Consider the following 22,308-nt stretch of genomic DNA (forward strand, 5'->3'; position numbering starts at 1 on the left):
CATTGGAACAGGCTCATGGCCCATCTAGTCCAGCATCCTGTTCTCACAGAGACCAACCAAATACCTATAATGAAGCTTTAAAGTGGGACCTGAGAGCGACAGGTGGCCCTTGATACAATTGACCATGGTATCCTTCCTGAACTGACTCTGTAAAATAAGACATTGGGAGCATTTGCTTTAAAATGCTTCCAGTCCTATCACTGATGTCCATTTCAGAGAACAGCACTGGGTTATTATCTCTTGATCCTCTGGAAATTGGGCTGCAGGGTACCATTCTGACCTCAGTTTTTAAAACATCTACATGAAGCCATTGGGTGTGCTCATTAGAAGACTCAAGAGAGGTGCATCAGTGCCTGGACTTGAAACTGGGCTGGATGAGGGACAACATGTTGGAGGCAATGTGATTTAGCAAAGTCTGGTCTACTGGCTGCTTTTGATAGGGTTTTACTCCCCACTGAAGGAGCAGGTTTGTCTAGGGTTTCTCCTAGATTCATCTCTGTCACTAGAAGCCCAAGTGACCTGAGTGCCTAGAAATGCCTTTTACCAACTTCAGCTGGTAATATAGCCATGGCTGCTTCTGGGGTGGAATTAGTTTAGTGTAGAAGCACCTACCCTTTGCAGCTCCCCCCCCCAATTGCTTTTCAGCACTGGTTAAAAAATTTCTTTAGAACAAGATTTCAAAATGGAGGTTTTTATCCCAGTCACTATCTGTACTGAAATTTGTTTTGATATATGCAATAGCTTTATATGTGTTTGTATACTGTATTGTGGAAATCACTTTGAGGTGCTTCTTATGGAGTAATTCATAAAATAAATAAATAGCCTCTTAATTTGTATAGACTGTAGTTAGGATGTCATGGAAAACACTACAATTATGATATGGAATCACTTCTACATGCTATGGTATTGGAAGCTTGAAACTAGAGATATTTCCACATTCCATGGGTACATCATCCATTATCCCTCTGGTTCCAGACAGCTGGTCTAAGCTCATAAGTAGTATCCCTCCCTATACAACAGATTTTAAGATCTGTCAGATAAGTCCTTCTTAGCATCTCAACACCACATTCCTATATACTATGTGGTGATGAAAGAGAGGGTCTATTCTGTCATGGTGCCACAGTTACAGAATTCACCCTCCTCTATAGTTTGACTCTTGCCAGCTCTGTTAGCATTTGCATATAAGCTCAAAACATGTTTTTCTTCATTTTTTAAAGTTCAGCAGTAAGTTTTTGGCTAAGCAGCTGTGTCTGATGGTGTTATTCATTTTAGATAGACTGCTTTTATATACGTTTATTGTTCCCTGCCTTGAGATCTCAGGACACAGAGCATGCTATAAATATTTTAAATAAATACACAAATATGGCTCCTTTGCACCATCGTGCCAGAAGCGCCAAGTCCCAAGGATAATGGTAATCATACGGGAACAATTTTGCTATGCCCCTAATGTGTTCCTGTTCCTTACTTTCAATGTGCCTAGCTTCAGCCAAGGCTAGAACTAGAATCTTCTGCTATTACTGGATGAGATCCAAAGACTCTGACCTTTCCATAATTAGTCCCTACACTAGCAGAAGGAAAGGAAGCAAGGTAATGAGAAATGCTTTACATGACAGCAGAGGGAACAGAATGCCATCAGTTAGGAAAGAAGAAACCACAGAGTAGTACAGTATCCTTTATCCCTACTACTAATCTCTGCAGCACTCAGGGCTTCAGGTTCTTCTAGTATCTATTGCACTACTCTCATCTCTCCCCCCCCCCCCCGTCCCCTTGGCACACACAAAATATTTTTTCTCTTGTTCTGTAGTCCTGAAAACCACTGTAATAAAATAAGTGCAGTATGGTGGTAACTGAAGCATTTACAGCTATTGCAGTTGTATTAGCCAAAGAAATGGTTTTTGCTGTTCTATGCGTGGCGTTGCTGTGCTGTCCCTGTTCCTTCCCCCGCTTTTCATGGGCTGATTTGGCTGCTCCTGTCACACTCAGCAGTTGGGATAAAGTCACTGACAATTGTTATTTCACACATGAGGAGTAATATTTTCATTTTCTATGTCTTTTGAAATAAAAGCCTCATGGGCTATTAAAATAGCATGAACAAAGCTAGAACTAAAAGCAATTCTCTTACTGTCATTCTGAAATCGTGTTCACAGCATTCCACAGGCTTACTTACTTTGAGGTGCTATTCCATTTGTCAGACATGGTGATGACTTCCAACCATAAGTCTGAAGTGGCAAAATCCCCCCCATAAAAGGTGTAGCAATTGCTATGAAATAAGACAGCAAGAAATGGGGGAACGAGTATGGAAAGAAGAGTCGTCTTCTGCTAGTCACCCCACCCCACCCCCTGGCCATTTTCTACTACCAGACTAGCTTTCATTTGGAAATGCCGGTAGCCATACATTGATGAAAGTGCTTTGGGTGCCAGCACAAAATGGCTGCCATGGGCAGAAAAAAGAGAGGTGCTGGTACTCTGTTCTGGTTAATACTGTCACACAGGAAACCTTAGATGCTGCCTTTTTATATACTGAAAATTTCAAACATGTGCTGCCATCAGAAACACAACAAAACCAGACTTGGTAATGATACTACAGAGGCCTAACGTAGGGGTAGAGAAACTTTTACTATCTGATACATGCATTACCTCATGCACAACCTTCTGTGGGCCACATGTCAGTGATGGGCAGGGCCAGAGGCAAAGGTATGTGGTCACATATGCACATTCCTGCCATATAAATGCCTTTTTCTACATGCCTCTCCATCCATGTTCAGAGGAGGCATAACCACAGTTCAGGAACACTTTTCAGCCACACAAAAGCACATAAAGATGTTGCAGAGCTAGGCTGGTGAGGGATGTGGCCTGGGAAGAGATAGTGTGTGTTGGACAAGTATGGCCCAGGGTGGGTCCCGAGGGGCCTAGATACAGAGGCCTAGAAGGCCACATCCAGCTTTCAGAACAGAGGTTCTCTACCCAAGGCCTAAAATGATATTCATAGATTCATAGAATGGGAAGGGACAATGAGTGCCATTTAGTCTAACTCCCTGCAATGCAGGAATCTTTGGCCTAGAACCCACAACCCAGAGACTAAGAGTTTCATGCTCTACCTAGGTATCATTTAGATGTAGACATCTCAAAAGTGATTGCTGAATTCAAAGCCACATGCTATTTTAATGTTAAATCACAATTCTCATCTCTTGAACACAAGCTACAGAAAAGAGTTTACCTTGACAGAAGGCATGCCTGGGAATTTAACAGAAGATCCAACTATGTTGAACAGAATTTTCACTGAAATCTATGTCCTTGTTTCCATTATAATAAATCAACTTTTTCTTTGCTTTTTTTACTGGCTATTCTTGTGCACCAGCTGTTCAAGGCTACGCATTTTGCCCATATAGTTTTTTCGCTCCCTTATGGAGGACATTAACATTTTATGCTACTTCAAGCCTTTGTGATTCTTCAGTGTTGTAGCAAGCCCAAAAGAGAAACAGCAGAAAAACTAACATATAAAAACTATATACAAACAAGTGGGATGCTGGAATTCATCTAATGGAGACAGAACTAAATTCTGAAGATATATAACCCTACAAACAATTTTCTACAGCTCAAGGATACAGACTAGAAAGCTTGACAAAATGTCTTGCACATATCAGGGCAATCCTATGACCCATAACTGATTCCGATCCTATTTCTCCGGACAGCAATGTCAAAAGCACAATAGTATAAAAAAGTGACAGTACAACAATGTCGACTTCCTAATAAATCAACTGCCATCCACCAGTCATGTCGCTCCCCATCTTCTACTAAACCACCTTAAGGTTAGTAAAGCTGCAACTAGCACCTGCAGTGGAGGTTGCCAACCTAGACTTTCACTGGATTCAGGGTTTCAAAAAATAAAAATAAAAAAGTAAGCCTCTAGTCCTCCTAGAAATAAAGTTGTGAAACAGCATGTGGAGGTACCTTTCTAAGCTATTTCTCTGAAATGAACCAGCCTAGCTGCTCCCATCTGTCAGTTCTTTTACCCTATGAATGAAATCAGAGCTGTGATTGGTAACAGGACCTGATCGCTGTGCCAACTCCAGGCTGGTGCAGTGCTTTTACTGTAATGCCCAGCCGGTAGGGGTGGGTGGGACATTATGATTGTCAGCCACAATATTTCTATATAAAAAGTGCTAAAGCATAGAAAAAGTTTGTACAAGTTATCTGTTTCCCTTCATGTGCATATCCTGGGAATCCAACAGGAAGGCAGTTGTGCATACGTGATCATTATATGTGAGAATCTACACATCACAATGGGACTGGCACTGTCATGGTATTAGCATCATTCCCAGAGGCATTTCTAGTTTTTTTTAAAAAGGGGGTTTACCTTCACTGGTAACAATAAGCCTTGGAGCAATATTACATAATGACATAGCATTGTTCACTCTGTCGTAGGAGACTGTAATGTTACCAGGTTTCTATTTTGTAGATCTGCACCACTTGAAGTAGTGGATTATGAAGGAGCTTTTTTTGAGCTGAAAAATGAATCTTCTGCTCACATCCAGATTTTTATATAAAAAAAGTTTTCCCCATTAACCCAAAACAATGCTGTTATTTGGCATTTCTTATTGGCCTGTCTCTCAAAATGGGAGGAAAACCTTATGATTAAATACCTTGCCACTGCTTGTGATATTGGTTCTTAGCCTGCCTTCGATGATGTCTACTTTCTCAAGATGAGTTACAATAGATCACTACAACGCAGTATAAAATTATAAATTAAAAGGTTAAAAACAGCAAAATAAAACATTAAAATAGCAGAACACTAATTAACAAACAGCATGGTAAAATCAACCCAATGCAGACCTGGAACAGGAAAACAATATTTAGGGTTCTCCTAAAGGCCAACAAAGTATGAATCATACATTTTCCCCTTGGGGTGGTCCTCTAAAGGTATGAGACACCCACAGAGGCTTTTTTAAAAAAATTGTTTTTATTAAGGGTTTTCTTGGTTTACAAAGATAAGAGCAATGTCTCTCTTAACATGTTTACAGCTCAGTTTCGTTTGTTGAGACATTGGGGAGGGGAGGGGAAGGATAGTAGGGGGAGGGGGGAGGGGTGGGTTTTTTCTTGTCAGCAACGCTTGCATAGGTTCTCTGTTGTTCACTTGTTTTCCTTTGATGGTGAGAGATGCTGGGGTTGGCCTAGGATATGGTTGTTCCTTTGTGGTTAGCTGTGGTGGTCTTTGTTTTGTTTGTAAGCGGGGTGTGTGAGTGTTGTGGGTCAGGTTAACCATATTGATTCGTATGCTGTTGGTGGGTTTTTGTCGTTGTCTTGTTGGGCTGTGTATGTGATAAAGGGGAACCATACCGGGGTGAAGCCATCTTCTTCTATTTGTCCCCGCGTCAGTTTCAACTTATTGGTTAATTTTTCTAGTAGGGCTGTTTCCCATACTATTTGGTACCAATGGTCCATGTTTATTCCTGATAGGTCTTTCCAGTGTCTGGTTATGGTGCTTCTGGTTGCTGAGAGTAAGTGGGTTATGAGTTCTTTGTGGTGCAGGTAGGCATTATTGTCCTGGAAGATGTTCAGCAAGGTCAATTCTGGGGTGAGTTCTAAAGTTTGTTGGGTTATTTTACCTATTTCTCTTATGGTTGTTTTCCAGAATAGTTGGATTTTGGGGCACACCCACCACATGTGGAAATATGTGCCTGTTGAGGTGCATCCTCTCCAGCATTTAACAAGGTCTAAGATGTAGGCACTGAATAAGGTGGTGTCAGTAGGGAGTCTATTAACATCTCAACACCTCCTTATCCCCCTTGTTTTCTTCTGTGGTAGATGATAATGTGTTACAGGACTTAACCTCCTTCCACCGCTGCCTGGCCTTTAACTTGAACTCAGCCTGATCTTTTATCTCCCTTCTCTTCCCCCCCTCCCCTTTTTATGAAGATTACCCGCTCTGGGACCCCATAGCTAATTCTCCCCTGGCCTCCTCGCTAGCCCAAGTAGGACTAATTTAGCCAGCTAGCCCTGGTGACTATCTAATGTTTATTGGATTGATTCCCCCAAACTTATTTTTGAACTTTGAATTTTATTGTTATTCATGCTTTTATACTGTATTTTATGCTGCTTTTATGCTGTATTACAATTAAGTGTTTTAAATTTGTTGTTGGCCGCCCTGAGCCTGGGCTTCTGAACCAGGAAGGGCGAGGTATAAATAAAATTTTATTTATTATTTATTTATCACTTCACTCTTCCCAAGATGTGGTGGTTAAATAGCATAGAAAAATAGAAGATTTTTTTATCCCTCCTCTGCCATCCCAGTAGTTTATTCACCTTGATAAAATTCCAGGTGAGTGCCCTTATTTGCCATATCTTGCTGTTATATTCCATATTACAGACACAGGAATGTGGTGGAATGACAAAATCACCACTTCGATGTCTAGATGAAAGACCATTTGGAAACCTGAAAAGGAAGTAATATTTGTTGAAAAATGCATGAATGAAACTCCCATTTGAGTGACAAAATCTATTCACATAAAACAAAGTTGCAATCCCAAAAATGATGAATTAATTTTTCAATTATGTCTGCACAGAAGTATATCCAAGGCAAGGTTCAGGACTACTGCAGCGCAGCATTAGTTTACAAACCCAATTCCATAATGGAAACAACTGTTTCTTTATCTTCAGCAAGTTCCTCCCACAGAGTAATCACTTTCACATCTCACCGTGGAAGTAACAACTTGCATTTTAAATGCCTTTCATATCACAGTAGAGAAAAGCAGGCCCACATGATAAAGATTCAGTGATTTACTAGATGATGGTGCAATCAAGCCTGTGCCAAAAGATTGAGGGAACAACTTGCAGATGGTAAATTTGAAGTGAGAAAAATGAAAACAAAACAAAAAAACTTTCAGTTACTCTTTCTCTGATTCACATTCTGTTTCCTCTTAATTCATATTTTTGTCAAGACTGCGTTTTGGATAAATTAATAAGGTGAAATCCTGAAGCCACTAGGAGTCCGGCCAGTCATCCAATATTTGTTATAATTTATTTGGTCACAGAAGGGACAGGTTCATTCATCCAGGACAGCATTGAATACATAGAAGTGGTGGGGATTCTAATACACTTTTAACAACCATGACTATAATCCAGTTATATGATATGTAGCCATCCTGGGAATGGCAACTGCCCATAGAAGGCTAGACTGACTAAATAACTAACTAACTAACCAACCAACCAACCAACCCTGGTGTTCTGATCTCGTGTTTTAATTCAGGCAATGATAGAATCATAAAATTGTAGAGTAGGAAGGAACCCAAAGAATCATTTAGTCCACCCCCCTGCATTGCGGAATCATGTAATGAGTTTCTTTCTGTGATGTTGCAATGTTTATAGAATGACTTCCCCTGTGGGAGCTTGATGCAATGTTACAACATTGCTATCTCTTCCTAGGCAGGTGAAGACATACCCTTTTGCCCAGGCCTCTGGAGAGCAGGAAGGTGCATTGTGATTTGCTTCTGCCGGCTGTATTTTCTTTCCTCACTGCTATTTGAGTTGACTGTTCAGGATGATGCCTGATTGTTTGTTTTGATTTTTATATACTGTTTATCTTGATTTTGAAACATTTGTTCCACCCCACCCAAAGCCCATTAGGTGAAGGGCAAGTTATGTTAAAAGAATGAATGAATGCATTCACTTTGAAAACCCTAAAATAGGTTTTAAAATAGTTTGAGGTTCAGTGGGGGCAAATGTAAATATAACTGAATTTGACACTTTAAATGTCTGTTACATGTACACCTCTGGACTAGAACAATAGACTAGTAGTATTATTCTGAAGTTAGTTACGCTTAGTAAAAAAGATAAAGGACCCCTGGACAGGTAAGTCCAGTCACAGATGACTATGGGGTGTGGTGCTCATCTCGCTTCAAGGTGAGGGAGCCATCGCTTGTCCACAAACAGCTTTCCAGGTCATGTGGCCAGCATGACTAAACCGCTTCTGGCACAACAGAACACCATGACGGAAGCCAGAGCACACAGAAATGCCATTTAGCTTCCCACCACATTGGTACCTATTTATCTACTTGAACTGGAATGCTTTCGAACTGCTAGGTTGGAAGAAGCTGGGACAGAGCAATGGGAGCTCACCCTGTCCTGCGGATTTGAACTGCTGACCTTGTGATCAGCAAGCCCAAGAGGCTCAGAGGTTTAGACCACAGCACCACCCGTGTCCCACTTATGCTTAGTACAACACTTTGATCTTGCATATATGGCATAAAGACACCCCTCCATTCTCAGTACCTTTGAAATCTAATACTATGTTTCCCCACCTTCAGTATCCTAATTTTTACAATAGTCTCAACAGTATCAAGCAACAGGAACAGTAAGAAGAAATAACAATTGCGATGAAAGTCAGTTCTTCAGAAATCAAATATCAGCTCTGAGAAGCTTAAAATGTTCTCAGTAATCCTGAAAAAAAATTGAGGATGCCAAATTTAATAAAATTTTAAACTATTAAATTAATTTATACTTAATACATTCAAGTGCTGCACTGTGTTTATATAATACTTGATTTAAAGCATATTTAGACAGCTGACTAAAGAGTACATGCTGATCTGTCTTCAATAATGTGATTTTAATATTCAATTGACATTTAACTTGCAATCGCTTTTTATTAACTGTATGTGATCATTATCACAACACCAAGCTTACTGCTGCCATACTGAGAAGTAAATTTATGGAAGCTATTCTAGCTATCAAGTTTTACAAATTTTATGCGCTGCTCCTGTAATTATAGCGCAGTGCCTTCAATAGCAGCATTTCATTGTGAGTGAAAGGAAAAAGGACATGCATGGCTACCACAGACCTTTATTTATTTATTACTCTGGTCCAGTTCTTTATTAAATTTCTCATAGATATCACTAAGGTCAGGAACTCCCACTGTTTTGTATTATGAGAATCCCTTCTATAGAGAAACCAAATCACATCTTTGTTCTTAGCCATTTATTGTTAAAAGCTTTTGTAGCTTCCAGCCGCTAACTCCCAAGATGTCCCACTGTCATTTTACTATTTTAGGCCCAATTCATGTTAGTTCGAAGCAGCGTGAGAACTGCTTCTCAATAGCCTGGAACCCATGCTGCTCTGGTAACATTTAATCATTACACTACACATTTCTATAGTAGTTTCTGAATGTTCAAAAACCCTCCGCAATACTAGGACAAACAGGGATCCATGCTTTGGGCAGACAACAGGAACATGCTGCTTGCCTTGCCCCTAGGGTCACACGCCTTCCCTGGCATTGCCAGTATCCACATGTTGAGCATGCACACTTGTAAAAGGGTTACCAGTGCAGTGTAAGCTGATACACATCAGTATCAATGCATGTAGGCTTCCCTTTTGCAGGCACCTAGGCTCTATAGGGCAGCAGAGTCAGTGTGATGTTGTGGATAGGGAAAGCAGTGTAGTACCCCACCTCTTCAACATGCAGATCCCATCCTGGGAACCAATGAAGCTGCTACAAAATTCACGATTTATGGTCCATGCAGCCTCACCAGTCAACAGCCCAGCATGTTGTAGTTTATTGACACTTCTCAAAGGCACCCCCATGCAGATTGCATTTCAGTAGCCTGAAGAATGGTTGAAACCAGAATATCTTGTTATTTAAAAAAAAGAAGAAGCCGTGAAAGTACATTCATTTGTCCTTAACAGGATTTGATCATGTCACTTTATAGCAGTCTTAACTTTGTTAGAAACCTCTTAGTAAAGCATGTGCTGGCTAGATGTTCAACTTTGCTGGCTGAAGAGATCAATCACAGTTCCATTAGAAGAGAGAATATGAATACTCTGCCAAAATACAAATAGAGAATTCTTTGCAAGCATTTAAAACGATGCTTTCAAACAGAAGGGTGCTGAATGCTTCCACTAACGTGCAGTGTTCAGCTCAACGAAAATTAAAATGTGAATGCATTACAAAGCCAAACTGAGAAACTAGTTAGAAATACAATTTCAGTATGTAAAAAAAACCCATTTTCTGAATTGTTACTTGCATTTTTAAAAACACTATTTATAAATGTACATTGCTTGAGATGCTGTCAATATGATACAGCAATTTCAAAAGTTTAAATACCATCATGGAATCCACTGGCATTTTCTGCCCTAAATGGACATCAGCATAAAATGAATGCAATATAAAAACAAATTCACATATATTTCTTCCTGGAAGTGTAAAAGCAAGGCAAGGTTTGACCCACCTCTTCACATACAAATTTCCAATTTTCGTCTCTGCCACTGAAGCAAAAGATACAATGACTCTTTATCTTTCATTGCTCCATAGAAGAAATTTTAGCAGATACAGCCTGAATTGCCTTTTTGCTAATCTAATCCCACTATGTGCAGACCAAGGAACAGTTCTACAAGGAACTAGACTTGGCAGTCAGGAAAGTCCCCAACTATGAACACCTATTCCTGCTGGGAGATCTCAGTGCCAGGCTTGGGGGTGATCATCACACATGGGACAACTGCACAGGCAACTTTGGTATTGGAACATGAACGAAAACAGACAAATGCTGCTTAAACTGTGCTCGTATCACAGTTTCCGCATCGTGATAATGTTCTTCTCTGCCAAGGCAAAACTGTGAGTATCCTGGAAACATCCAAGGCTGTCAACAGGCAATCAGCACCGAACTATGTCCGTGTCACATGGAGATGTCACAGTGAGGACTGTGACACAGATCACCTCCCTGGTGGTGAGCAAGATCCTTCTCCAGACATAGAGGACACATAGCAGAAAGCAGAAAGTGCAGCCATGAATCAACACTGCCCAAACAGCCATATCTGAACTTTGTGAACACTTCTCTGATTTTGTCATGGTACAAGCTCTACTAATCTGCCCCAGAGACACTGTTGAAGCAAGGTGGAACTACATTAAAGAGGCAACCCACGACACAGCTATGCCTTCCTTTGGCAAAGGAGAGCAGCAGATCTCTGACTGGTTTGAGGTCAGCTTTAAGGACACGTAGCTCTTGTGAACTACAAGTGTGTGCCCTGAGGGAAGATACTTTGCAGCACATTCTCAGCATGTTCACGCTCCTGTCTCAGCAACATCTACACTGGCTTGATTATGTCCACAGAATGGAAGATGGCAGTTTCCCCAAGGATGTGCTCTATGGGGAGCTGGCTTCTCTGTGTTACAAAGATGTTTGCAAACATGACATGAAAGCTGACCACATTAACCCTGTTATGTAAGGATCCCTTGAAGACAACCACAATGCCTGGAGACAATCAGGTTGTGTATCCACAGCTGTGACCAGAGGAGGAATGACAACTGGGAGGAGCACAGAAAGAAGAAATGTCATGGTACACCTGCATCAGCACAACCGGATACCTTCATCTGCCCCACCTGCAACAAAACATGTCTCTCTTGTATTGGTCTCTACAGCCACAGCAGGCACTGTAACTCTCCAACAGCTTGACTTCACCCCTGAAGGCACACTCTTCCATTGTCTGCTGAGACAGATGGATGCCAACCAACCAGAATAGAAAAAGCTCCAAATGTTGTAACCTTTCCGTGCATGGAGAGCTTATCCATTCATACCTCTGTTTGCCCCACCACTTCCCTCTGAGACAACCCATGGTTTAGAGCTGAATTGGAACAAATAGCAATCAAATTTTCCGCAGATTGCCATTTGTTCCGATTTAGCACTAAAGAGCAGGTTTTCCAGGGTAAAGCAGTGGGGCAAAGGCAAAACTGCTTGGATCTGTGCCTACAAAGTGTGGGACAATGGAAAACCACTTGGATCTGTCCTTTCTAGGCACAGAACGGAAGTGTGACCAAGCCCTCAGTTGCTCCAACCCCCAATCAGTGATAATCCTTTTCTGTGTCCAGTTTTCAGATACCCATATCTGATGCTTTTTCAAAAGGGTTCAAGACATTTGACATATTATGTAAAATGGGACTTTTACTGGCACTGAGGAAGAACGAATATTCCAGCCTCCCATACCATTGTGTAATAAGGCCACTTGTATTTCTATTTTATAATTATTAACTAAAGATGGAATATGGTGAAAGAAACCTAACAAGTCTATAAATGAGCTACCTTCAAGGACATTTTCCTTTTGCAACTTAAATTTCAGATATCAGTTTTGGTTATAAAGTGAATGTGAAAATATTCACACAAACAGCTTTCTAGCTGAATTCATAATAAAAGTTTTAGATTCAACGGTCAAACTAAAGTCAAAGTTGCAAACTCATCCAATTCAAAGTTAGACAATTCACAGTGGTTTTGAAATCTAATACTCAGAGCTTCAGGGTAATGATAAATTCCCATATCTGCAGTAGTCACTTTTGCAATAGTACTGTATATGAACTTTAATTGCATTGGGCCATAGAGTGTTATTCTGGCTCAATATAAGGTGCCAAGGAACCAATCTAGAAGTGTTTCCTTGTGGGGGAACAAGCTTGATTAGATCTTTCACTTGAAGCAAAGGAAACTCCCAGCTTTGTTTGCCTTCTTGGGACTAAATTTTCATTCCCAATCATAAAACATCATATGAAAATAATAACTTTAACAAAAGTAGATTGTATTGAATGTTAAACAAGATTTTGTATATTCCCTCCCATCCACCACCCCCTCCACTAGTGGAGCCTTCCTTAACCTGGTGACCCCAACATGTTTTAGACAATAGCTCCCATCATCCCTGACTATTGGCCATGCCGGCTGTGGCTGTTGGGCTTTGGAGACCTCCAACATCAGGATGGCATGAGGTCAGGGAAGTTTTTGCATCCTAGATTCTCTCATCCTAGATTGTCTCATTTTATTGCTTTGCCTATTCAACGAAGACAAAACGGGTAGGTTCGGTGGGGAGGGGACTTAAAATGCTAACAAATTATTTATTTCAGGCTTAAAATATAGAAATTACAATTCACAGGCACATATCAATTTTGAAAAGAAAACAAGGTATTATTTTGGTTTTGAAGACTTCAGCCAAGAAGACTTTCTTGCCTGAGAAGGTAAGAAAATTATGCAGCTAGTTCACTTTTTCCTTAAAGCTATTTATAAAAAATAATAATGGAATCATTCAAATTTTATGCTTCCCTTTTTCAAATACTAAGCTACAACTAATTCAAGACATTTTATAGACTAATTAGTATTATTTCTATGCAGAGATTTGTATTAGCCAATTCTAAGGCTGTGGACCAGATGGGCTATCAGCCTAACTCAGAGCAGAGTTCTTCTTAGGTTCTAAAGTTAAGACTACAGTCTTAAGACAGTGTGACAACAGGCCTAGTATTTCCAGGCTTCTGTGCTACCCAAGGCCCTAGCCAAATTTTGTGGGGCCTTTGGCACATCTAAAAAAATAGGAAAAAGTTAAAAATTCAAAGAACTGATCAACAACCAAGAGATGGAGGTAAGAGATCCTTTGCTGAAACATGTACAGAAGAAGGTGGCCAAGATCATCAAGGGTTTGGAAACCAAGCCTACAGCTGAGGCAGTTGGGTATGTTTTGCCTGGAAAAGAGGAGACTGAGAAGAGATAATAGCCACCCTCAAACAACTAAAGGGCTGTCACATTGAAGATGGAGCAAGCTTGTTTTCTCCTGCCCCAGAGGGTAGGACTCAAACCAAGAAATTCAAGTTACAAGAAAGGAGATTCCAACTAAATGTCAGAATTTCAGACAGCGAGTGCTGTTTGACAGTGGAACAGGCTCCCTTGGAAGGTGGTGGACTCTTTTTCCTTGGAGGTTTTTAAACAGAAATTGGATGGCTAAATGTCATGTAGGATTTAGTTGAGATTCATGCATTGCAAGGGGCTGGACTAGATGACTCTCCGGGTTTCTTCCAACTCTACAGTTCTATTATTCTATGCTTTCAGATCTCTTGGGGACATAGTAAGACACAGGAACGTATATTTTCTTAATGCAGTAACAAGGTTAACTTATCATGTGGTAGGGTAACTCCTATTGTAACCTGCAACACATTCCTATTCAAACTCAACACAGGGATTCATACAGCTTTGGAGGCTATGACTGAACTCCCCCCCCCCCCAACACTGGGACTGTGCCATGTTGTTTGGATCTGCTGTTTTTTGTATTGCTTTTAATGATTTATCACTTTTTGAGGGAAATATTGAAAGCTCCCTTGGATGCTTCTTAAACAGAACAGAAAGACACAAACCTCCTCCTCCTCCTCCTCCTCCTCCTCCTTACTCCTCTTCTTTAAAAAAAGTATTAAAAACTATACACAGGCACTAAAATTCAATCCATAACCCAAGTGAAGCTTCTTTCTGCTACTGAATGAGGAGACAGGCATCAATTCTTTGTCTGCCCCTTCAACCAGGCCACAACTTTAATTGAAGACTTTATTTGGAAATATGACAACTAAATATGTAGCTATTTTAGGATTACAAAGGGGAACTGCATGCCCTAAACATTAAATGGTTCTGTCCATGGGAGAATGGGCAGACAGATTAGCCACCCTTAGCCTGGCCACATGTCTGTAAATAGGTTCAATCCTGGGTCAACTATTCACATGTTGGGAGATTAAGGTGAAAGGAAAAGGCATTTCAAGAAGCAAGGACCCCTTTAGGATTTCCCAGTCTTCACCACCCAGGATAGCAGGCTTTCTCCTGAGCCTCTATTGGTCACTCTGAAAGTATCCTGACAGATCTCCCCCCCCCCACACCCACCCACTAAGATTTCAAAGTCTTAAAATAAATGAAGTGTACTTTAAACACACCTACACACACACACACACACACACACACACACACACACACACACACACACACCTGAACGGACAGTTTGTGAAACATTACTCATCCTTTGTGCCATTTCTATGAAAGAAACTACAGTAGAAGCAAACTTCTTTAAATCAATCTGAAAGCCACACAAAACCCACAATTTATGTTGAAGCAGACTTGCTGTACACTATACTGTATAACAAACTGTTCTGTCCTCTTTGTAAATAAGATTCAGCCTGAGCAAGCCTGCTCCTTGGGGAACCAATGCTTTAGTGTGAATTGCTACCACTCAGAAGTAATGGAGTGAGATTGCTCACGCCATTACTTTAAATGCTTTGAGGCCATACAGTCCCCAATTTCATTAGTTGCATTTATATATACAGACCTTCCTTAAAGCTCTTGAATACGGAGGTGTGTAAATGTTAGGATGTTGCTTTTCCCTTGTCGTAAGTGGAACAAAAAACAGTGCCAAAGCTCTGTAACAGGTCAAAGAACATTAATCAGAAGCTCTGCTAGGCTGATTTTACTCTACAGCCCAGTTTCAGCTATAAATTTGCAAGGGTGATCTATTAAAAGGCAGAGTTCTTTCAGCATCAGTGAAGGGTCATCTGAAACTCCCAAAGAACATGCACAGAACCTGAAAGGGATGGATCTAATCTTGACTGAGGCTTCTGAGCTGAACAGCATCTTGGCCTGTAAACTGACTGCTGAATGTTGAAAGCTACCTTGTTAGACATACTACAATCATATTACAGACTGACATCTGAGTTAGGGACCTCCAAAGTCCATTTCAAGCCAACCTATATAAAACCTGTCAATTTTAATGATGTGTTATACAGAGAATCAGCTGATATAATCAATAGTTCACCAGATTAAAAACTTCATGAATATGGTCTCAAGACTGAACTCAAGCAGTAATGGGCTAGATTGTGAACTTGTGGTGCTGTGACATATTCGTGTTTTATGTGGCTTCAGGAATTAATAAATTAGTGGTACCTGTACAAACTGTTATGTGATTTAATTAATTAATGGAAACAAACAAATCACCAGTCAGAAATTTCTATGCTACTGTCTTTTGCACTGGCTTCTTTACAGTACACCAACATTATGTGTGCAATTTAAATAGCAGAGAACAAATAATGGAGAGAAGTAGAGCTTAATAAAACTGCCTCAATTTATATACACAGAAGTATTTATAGTTCAAGGGCTTGTTTCATTTCATTTCAACCAAGATCAATGGGTGACAATCTACTAAATATGTTGCCTCTCTGAAATGGTAACTACAATATCATAGCATGGCCTAATTTTTGCAATTCTAATTGCAGCCCTGTTTAGGGAAGCTTTTAATGTTTAATAGATTATTGTATTTTATTTTTCTGTTGGAAGCCGCCCAGAGTGGCTGGGGAAACCCAGCCAGATGGGTGGGGTATAAATAATAAGTTGTTGTTGTTGTTGTTGTTGTTATTTATATAATACCTTTACAATGAAGAATCTAGATATACCAGCACATCATAACATTTGAGGTTGCATAGTTCTAAACATAACATGGTTGTCCTGAATTACAAAAGATAAAAAAGAGGGGGGAGTGATCCAATGTATCTTCAGCTAATCAATTACTATGAGCTTTCATTTGGATGAATGCTCTTTATATCTAAAAATGAAATGGTAAGAAGCACAATAAACAAGGTATTAGAAGAAGAGCGCTGCTGGATCAGGCCAGTGGCTCATCTAGTCCAGCATCCTCTTCTCACAGTGGCCAACCATATGCCTACGAGAAGCCCGCAAGCAGGATCCGACAACAGCAGCACTCTCTTCTCCTGCAGTTCCCAGCATGGTGTTCAGAAACATACCTCATCCGACTGGAGAGGTAGAACATATCCACCAGGATTAGTAGCTGTTGATAGCCTTAGCTTCCATAGATTTGTCCATCTTCTTTTAAAGCCATACAGGAAGTATAACAAACATGTGTATTCACCCTACACACACACACACACACCAGGGGGAGAGAGAATGTTTATAGCAGCAACTCAGGGCCAAATTGGATGTGACATTGGAAAGCCTGTGATTGAATTTCCTACATTTGTTCATTTACCAAAGAAAAAGCAGTTGGAGCAGTTGGGCAGAATCAGGCGGGAGATATCGTGGGAATGGGGTTTAACCCTTTCCCCCTGTACCATTTCTCCAGTCTGAACTGCCAACTATTTAACTGTCACTATTTCATGATATACAGTAATTTTTGCCATACAATATGTTTGGACGTAGAAACCTGGCAAAGGATTTTTCTGTGCAGCTACCCAGTATTTCTTTATACATTTGGTTCTGCCCTGAAAAATGAAGACCAGGCCGTGGACTTTGCCGAGTCCCAGTCTTGCTCCAGCTTCCATTTAAAGACTGGGTGCCTCAATCCTCAAGGTTTCCATTCCCAGCTTGCTAATTTAAGATCACAGCTTGAGCTACTGGTATATGTTCACCATGATATACACTCATTTACAACTTAAAAATAATTTGCAATATCTACTTCAGACTCTTACAAAATGAATAAAATAACATTTATAGGCAAGACCACTGCCAGATTAATCTGGTGGTTTAGTTTCTTCTCCAAGGTGACCAGACATCATAGTCATCTGTCTTTTGGAGATCCTATTGGCAGAGCTTGTCAAGACACCCATTTATCATATGTCGCCTCATGAAATGGTCCTTGAATTGTACATATGCATGAAAACAGAGCAGTAATTCAAACATCATTCTTCAATTCATGGCAGCTGTGAAGTACATTATCCAAAATAACACAGACCAGTTCATCTGAAGTGCAAATGACTGGTCTGAAAGCAGCACGAAACTCGACAAGGGAGTTTCAAGCAGTCTTGCATGCATTGTGAGATGGAATGAGAATTCCAGGGTGGCTATCAGCAGCTTTGTATTTCACGTTGCATTAGCAAGTTTCAAAATCCAGTGGCAGTGCAGGAAAAAACAAGTTCTTCTCCCCTTCCTTTCAAAAGAAACCTTGTGTGATCCTTAGTTACGATGATTTCAGTCTGAATTCCTTTTATCCTCTGAGATGAGAAATATGACTATTACAAGTTATAAGAGCTAGAGACAGGACAACCTCTACAGGATAGGAGAGCCAGGGTATTAATCTCTCAGACTCCAGAAGCACATGCTTCCCTCATGCCTTATGATAATTAAGTGGGTGTGTTGTGTTTGGGTTGGACGGGTGCCCAGGTGAAAACAGGGAGAAGGCAGGAGGGGGTTCCTACATATGAGGGGGAGGAGAGAGAAACAATACATGCCAGAAAAATCATAGTGGTTTTTTTTTAAAGGACCCTACTTAAAAAGGAGGCAAGCAGCACAACTTGCCTTTGGAAATTCTGCTTCACATTCAGGAATTTTAAGGAATTCACATTCCACCGCCGTCCCTGCCGCTTCCGTGCTTGCCGCCACCGCTGGGCTCACTGCTTCTTCCTTGCCTGGCCCAGCCAAGGAGCTTGGAGCGCCCTGCAGCGGCGGGCGGAGCACCTGAGCCAGCGGCCTCTGCCTGGCCCGGCCAAGGACGCCTGCCGCCCCGCCACCCAGAACCAGTGGCTGCTGCAGCGCTGAGCACTCAAGAGAGCCCAGCAGCGCCCTGAGCCATAAAAACTGTACCGGTAATTAAAAAATAAGACATCCCACTGAAAGTAAGCCACCCTGTGTTTTTTTTGAGGAAAAAAGTTATAAGACAGCGTCTTAAAAAGGGGGGAACATGGTAGTTTAACTAAAGTTAAAAATAACCTGCAGCATTGGTCAATCCTTTGCATGAACATGTATTTCCAAGATGTTCAGAACTGAAGATCATAGTCTCCATATCACTCCACTGGCACTAGCTTCAGTAAAACATAATGGACCTTTCATATGCAGGTCAATTTGAAGGTGACAGTCACATATGTTCCCAAAATATGTCATCAACCTTCCTAAGAGTACTTGGTAAGTTGCTAAAAGAGCTGCAAAATCCCCTTCTTTCTTTCTTTTTACAAGTCTCTTTGGAGCCCAAATACTGTCTTTCCAGTTTATATTAGATCAACAAGATGACTTCCTTCTCCTTTCCTTCATTATGCTCAACATTGTGAAGCCTGAGTAGGCCTACCCATAAGTTAGATGGCAAAAGTGTGGGGGGTAATCTACAACATATTGTTACATATCTGGTGTAACAGAGTTTGGGGGGTTCAAGGGCACCTATAACTGCTAGAGTTAGTTAATATTAGAAATTAATTAATGGCAGAATTTAGATAATATTTGAAATAGTAAAGGGAATACAGCAGGCCAGTGAGAAATAGAGGTTAAGCTTCTTTTCCAGGTCAGGGTCTTGCCTGGGGTAGAAGTCATTAAGAATGACAAAAGGTGGTAGAAGCAAGTCATTGATTAACCAATCAATGGAAACTATCAAATAGGCAGGAGGCTCTGCTGATGAGGGAGGGAGGTTGTCAAGGTGACAGGGGCCTGTGAGGTCCCATAGAATAAAATGTGTCCTTTTGAAATTTAAAGGTTGAGGAAGAAGAGCGAGAACTCGATAAGCTGCTGTGAAGGCCAGAACCATCTTGGAAGAGTAGCTAAAGGCAGGCTAGGAGAGAGGCATGGCAATATCTGGGAAGACAATGCACGACAGTCTCCTCCTGAGATGTAAATGTGTGAAATCTCTCTCCATTGAAAGCTTCCGGTATAACTACCGGTATGTGAAAATAAGTAATATTTTAAAGACACTGGTTGAGTCCCAAGACCCCTTGGAATCTCATGCACTGCTCAGCAGAGATTGGGGTGGCCAGTACCAATATTCCCTGCTTATGCCTACCTAGGAAGCCAGGAATGGGTTTTACTATTTTACCTCTTACTGCGTAGAACTTTTGAATATGTAACTCTGAGAATATGAAGCCACTTAATAAGACTCATTTGGAGATATTAGAGCATATGGTTGAGTTCTTAAGGTTCAGTAAATATCAGAATTTGTTGTTTCTCTTTACAGTATTTACAAGATCCTTTGCAATTTGATTTGCTTACAGATACATATGTTTCACTGAGTCTGCATCAAGCAAACCAGAAGGAAGGAGATCTACTGTCCATTCATTCATAATGGAACGTTTATACAACCATCTCATGCAGCTGGATACTCTGTTAAACGTCATAAGTAAATCATAGTGGCCCTGCCAGGAATTGTGAAAGCAAAATTTAGAAAATTGGATGCACACATTTTACAAGGGGAAAGAAGCAGCCATGTTATTCTCTTTCCAAGTTCACGAGCAATGGATGGAAGAAAGAAGCCACACTGCAGACAGGCACAGATAATTTCCTATTGTAATGGACGCCTTAAACAACCTCAACTACTTATTCTATAATTTCTTTGGATCCTAGCAAATTGCAGTTATTTGTTCAAAACAAAATGAAAAGGCCCATGATATAATAGAGCAATTTGAGCAGTGGAGAATGCAACACCTGTAATTCAATTTCATGGCAGCTGGTTTCACAACATGCTTCCATAGCACGGTTATGATATAGGAAACTTCTCTGAGTGTAACAATTCTTTCCCTAGCAAGCCAGGCTCTTAAGACACAAGTGAGCTTTAAATAGACAAAGACTATAAACAATAAGCAATCTATATCTTACTTCCGCTTCCCTCAGTTGCTCAAGCTTTGCTTTCTTGCCTGCCCTTATGTAAACTGTTTTTCCACTTTATTTCACATAAAGAAAATAGGAATTACTAAAAAGAAAATCTCACCCTTTTTTTTTAAACACTGGGGATATTTCATGCTGTGCAAAGACACCAAAAAGACATTAAGTCACTGCAAAATCCACAGTTGGACAGTATATTTATTAGGACTAACCCAAAAGTCACAAAAATATGGTAAGTTTCCAGAACTTTTCATTACACTAAATGTTATCAATGTAGTGAATGCCAGTCGAGGAGGGATACATAAGTAGTGCTGTAGTAATGGGTGACTTCAGTTACCTCATATAAATGGGTTATATGTGTGCTCCAGTAATGACAGAGAGATAAAATTTCTTGACACCTTTTCAGGAGTTGTCCACCTTTTTGCACCAGTGGACACATTCTAAGAAGGTGGATGGCTCAGATGGTTAGAGCATGGTGCTGATAACACCAAGATTGCAAGTTCAATCCCCTTCCGACTCTATGATTCTAAGGTTGTTGTGGGTGCCAGTCACAAAATGGCTGTTGTGGGTGTATGACATAACAAAGTGACTGCTATGGGTGTATCGTACTGCAAAGTAGCTCCCATTAAAGCTTGGCATCCTCTCAATTCCTTCATCCAAGTCATTTATAAAGACTTGCCATAATGTCTGCCACATTTAGAAGGGCAGAAAAAATGGTGCTGGCATGCCTCCCTCAATCATCTGCCCATCAATGGGAAAAAGGCACCTCCATCAGCTACTACAACCCTTGCTCACAAACAGAAGCCCTTTGTGTTAAGAAACTGCCCCTAAATTTCTGGGGCAGTGTTCTTATTGATTGAAATTATTCTAAATTACCAGGGATTAAAACCAACCCTGTAAGGTAGTACTGCTGTCACCAATTATGCGAATGGCACCTGAGCCAGGAAACTCTCAGGTCTTAAATGATATCCTTAGGATTTTAAGAAAGGCTTAAAAGTCTTTCTGCTTCTGGAGCCCTAAGCAAATCACAGTTATACAGTAGCAGGTTGACCAAAAGGCCAAGTCTCTGGATTTAGAGCCAAGGCTTAATTCAAGAAACCATGCCAAAACTGAAGAGGTAGATTTAATAATAATAAATAAAAGATCAGCATATAAAAATAAACCAATAGAAAAATAGAAATGAAGAATATAAGAGTACATTTGGGAATTGCAAAACAAGACACAAAACAACAAAGCAACCTTGTCTAACTCCATACATTGCCAATAGAGCAAAGACTCCAAAGAAACACAGCAAGTAGCACAGATGTCAGAAAGAAAGTTGTAATCCAAAAGTGAGGCAAAATTTCAGGCCACAAACGTATTACACAGATTGTTGAGTATCACACAAACATGCTATTTAAAAAAAATATTTTTCATTTTTATGATTCTGCAAATGAGCTAGAAGATATAGTATAAAAGCACAAATAACAGGCAGGGGGAATAGCAGGTTTTCTAACTGGGTTGTGAAATTGATCCAGAAGAGTTTTTCTAATCAGATCTGATGCTGAAAATCGACTCAACAAGAGATCAGGCATTCTCATTTGAAATCCACACAACTTACAGCCTGATCTGCAACTCAGAAGTAATCTTGGCTGTAATTCCCTTGGTCTGTGCTGCAGCCACTCTTCTTACGAGCCTCCCCACTTTTCTGCAATTATAGTGCTTGAGAAATGTAAACACCCACCTACCCTAAAAATAGGGTTTGAACCCTCTTCAAAATAGCAGAAGGCACCCTAGGTAGTGACCAATAATGGATTGGGAAAGGGTAGGGGAGAACTATGTCCATAGGGCTATGCCATATTGACCATGTGGATGGAGCACAGAAATGTCCATACAAAAAATGGCATTAAACTTAGAACATAGATCATAAATTGTAATTCCAGTTTTGGCTTACAGAGGAAGAGAGCAATGATTGGTAGCATTAGGA

General features: G+C 40.5%; 1 protein-coding gene across 3 annotated transcripts in view; it reads right to left on the reverse strand.

Annotated features, from left to right (window-relative positions):
* The window catches only part of SGCD (sarcoglycan delta), a 401,606-nt gene that overhangs the window by 298,997 nt on the left and 80,301 nt on the right, over positions 1–22,308 (reverse strand). The window contains exon 1 of one of the 3 annotated variants that reach the window (XM_035105746.2): positions 6,304–6,527. The exons of the other annotated variants lie outside the window; for them this stretch is intronic. The gene's annotated coding sequence lies outside the window, so the exon portion shown is untranslated. Of the gene's footprint in view, positions 1–6,303; positions 6,528–22,308 lie in introns of those variants that run through there. 3 annotated transcript variants of the gene reach the window in all.

The sequence above is a fragment of the Zootoca vivipara genome, chromosome 2 (genome assembly GCF_963506605.1).
Source record: "Zootoca vivipara chromosome 2, rZooViv1.1, whole genome shotgun sequence".
Taxonomy (NCBI): domain Eukaryota; kingdom Metazoa; phylum Chordata; class Lepidosauria; order Squamata; family Lacertidae; genus Zootoca; species Zootoca vivipara.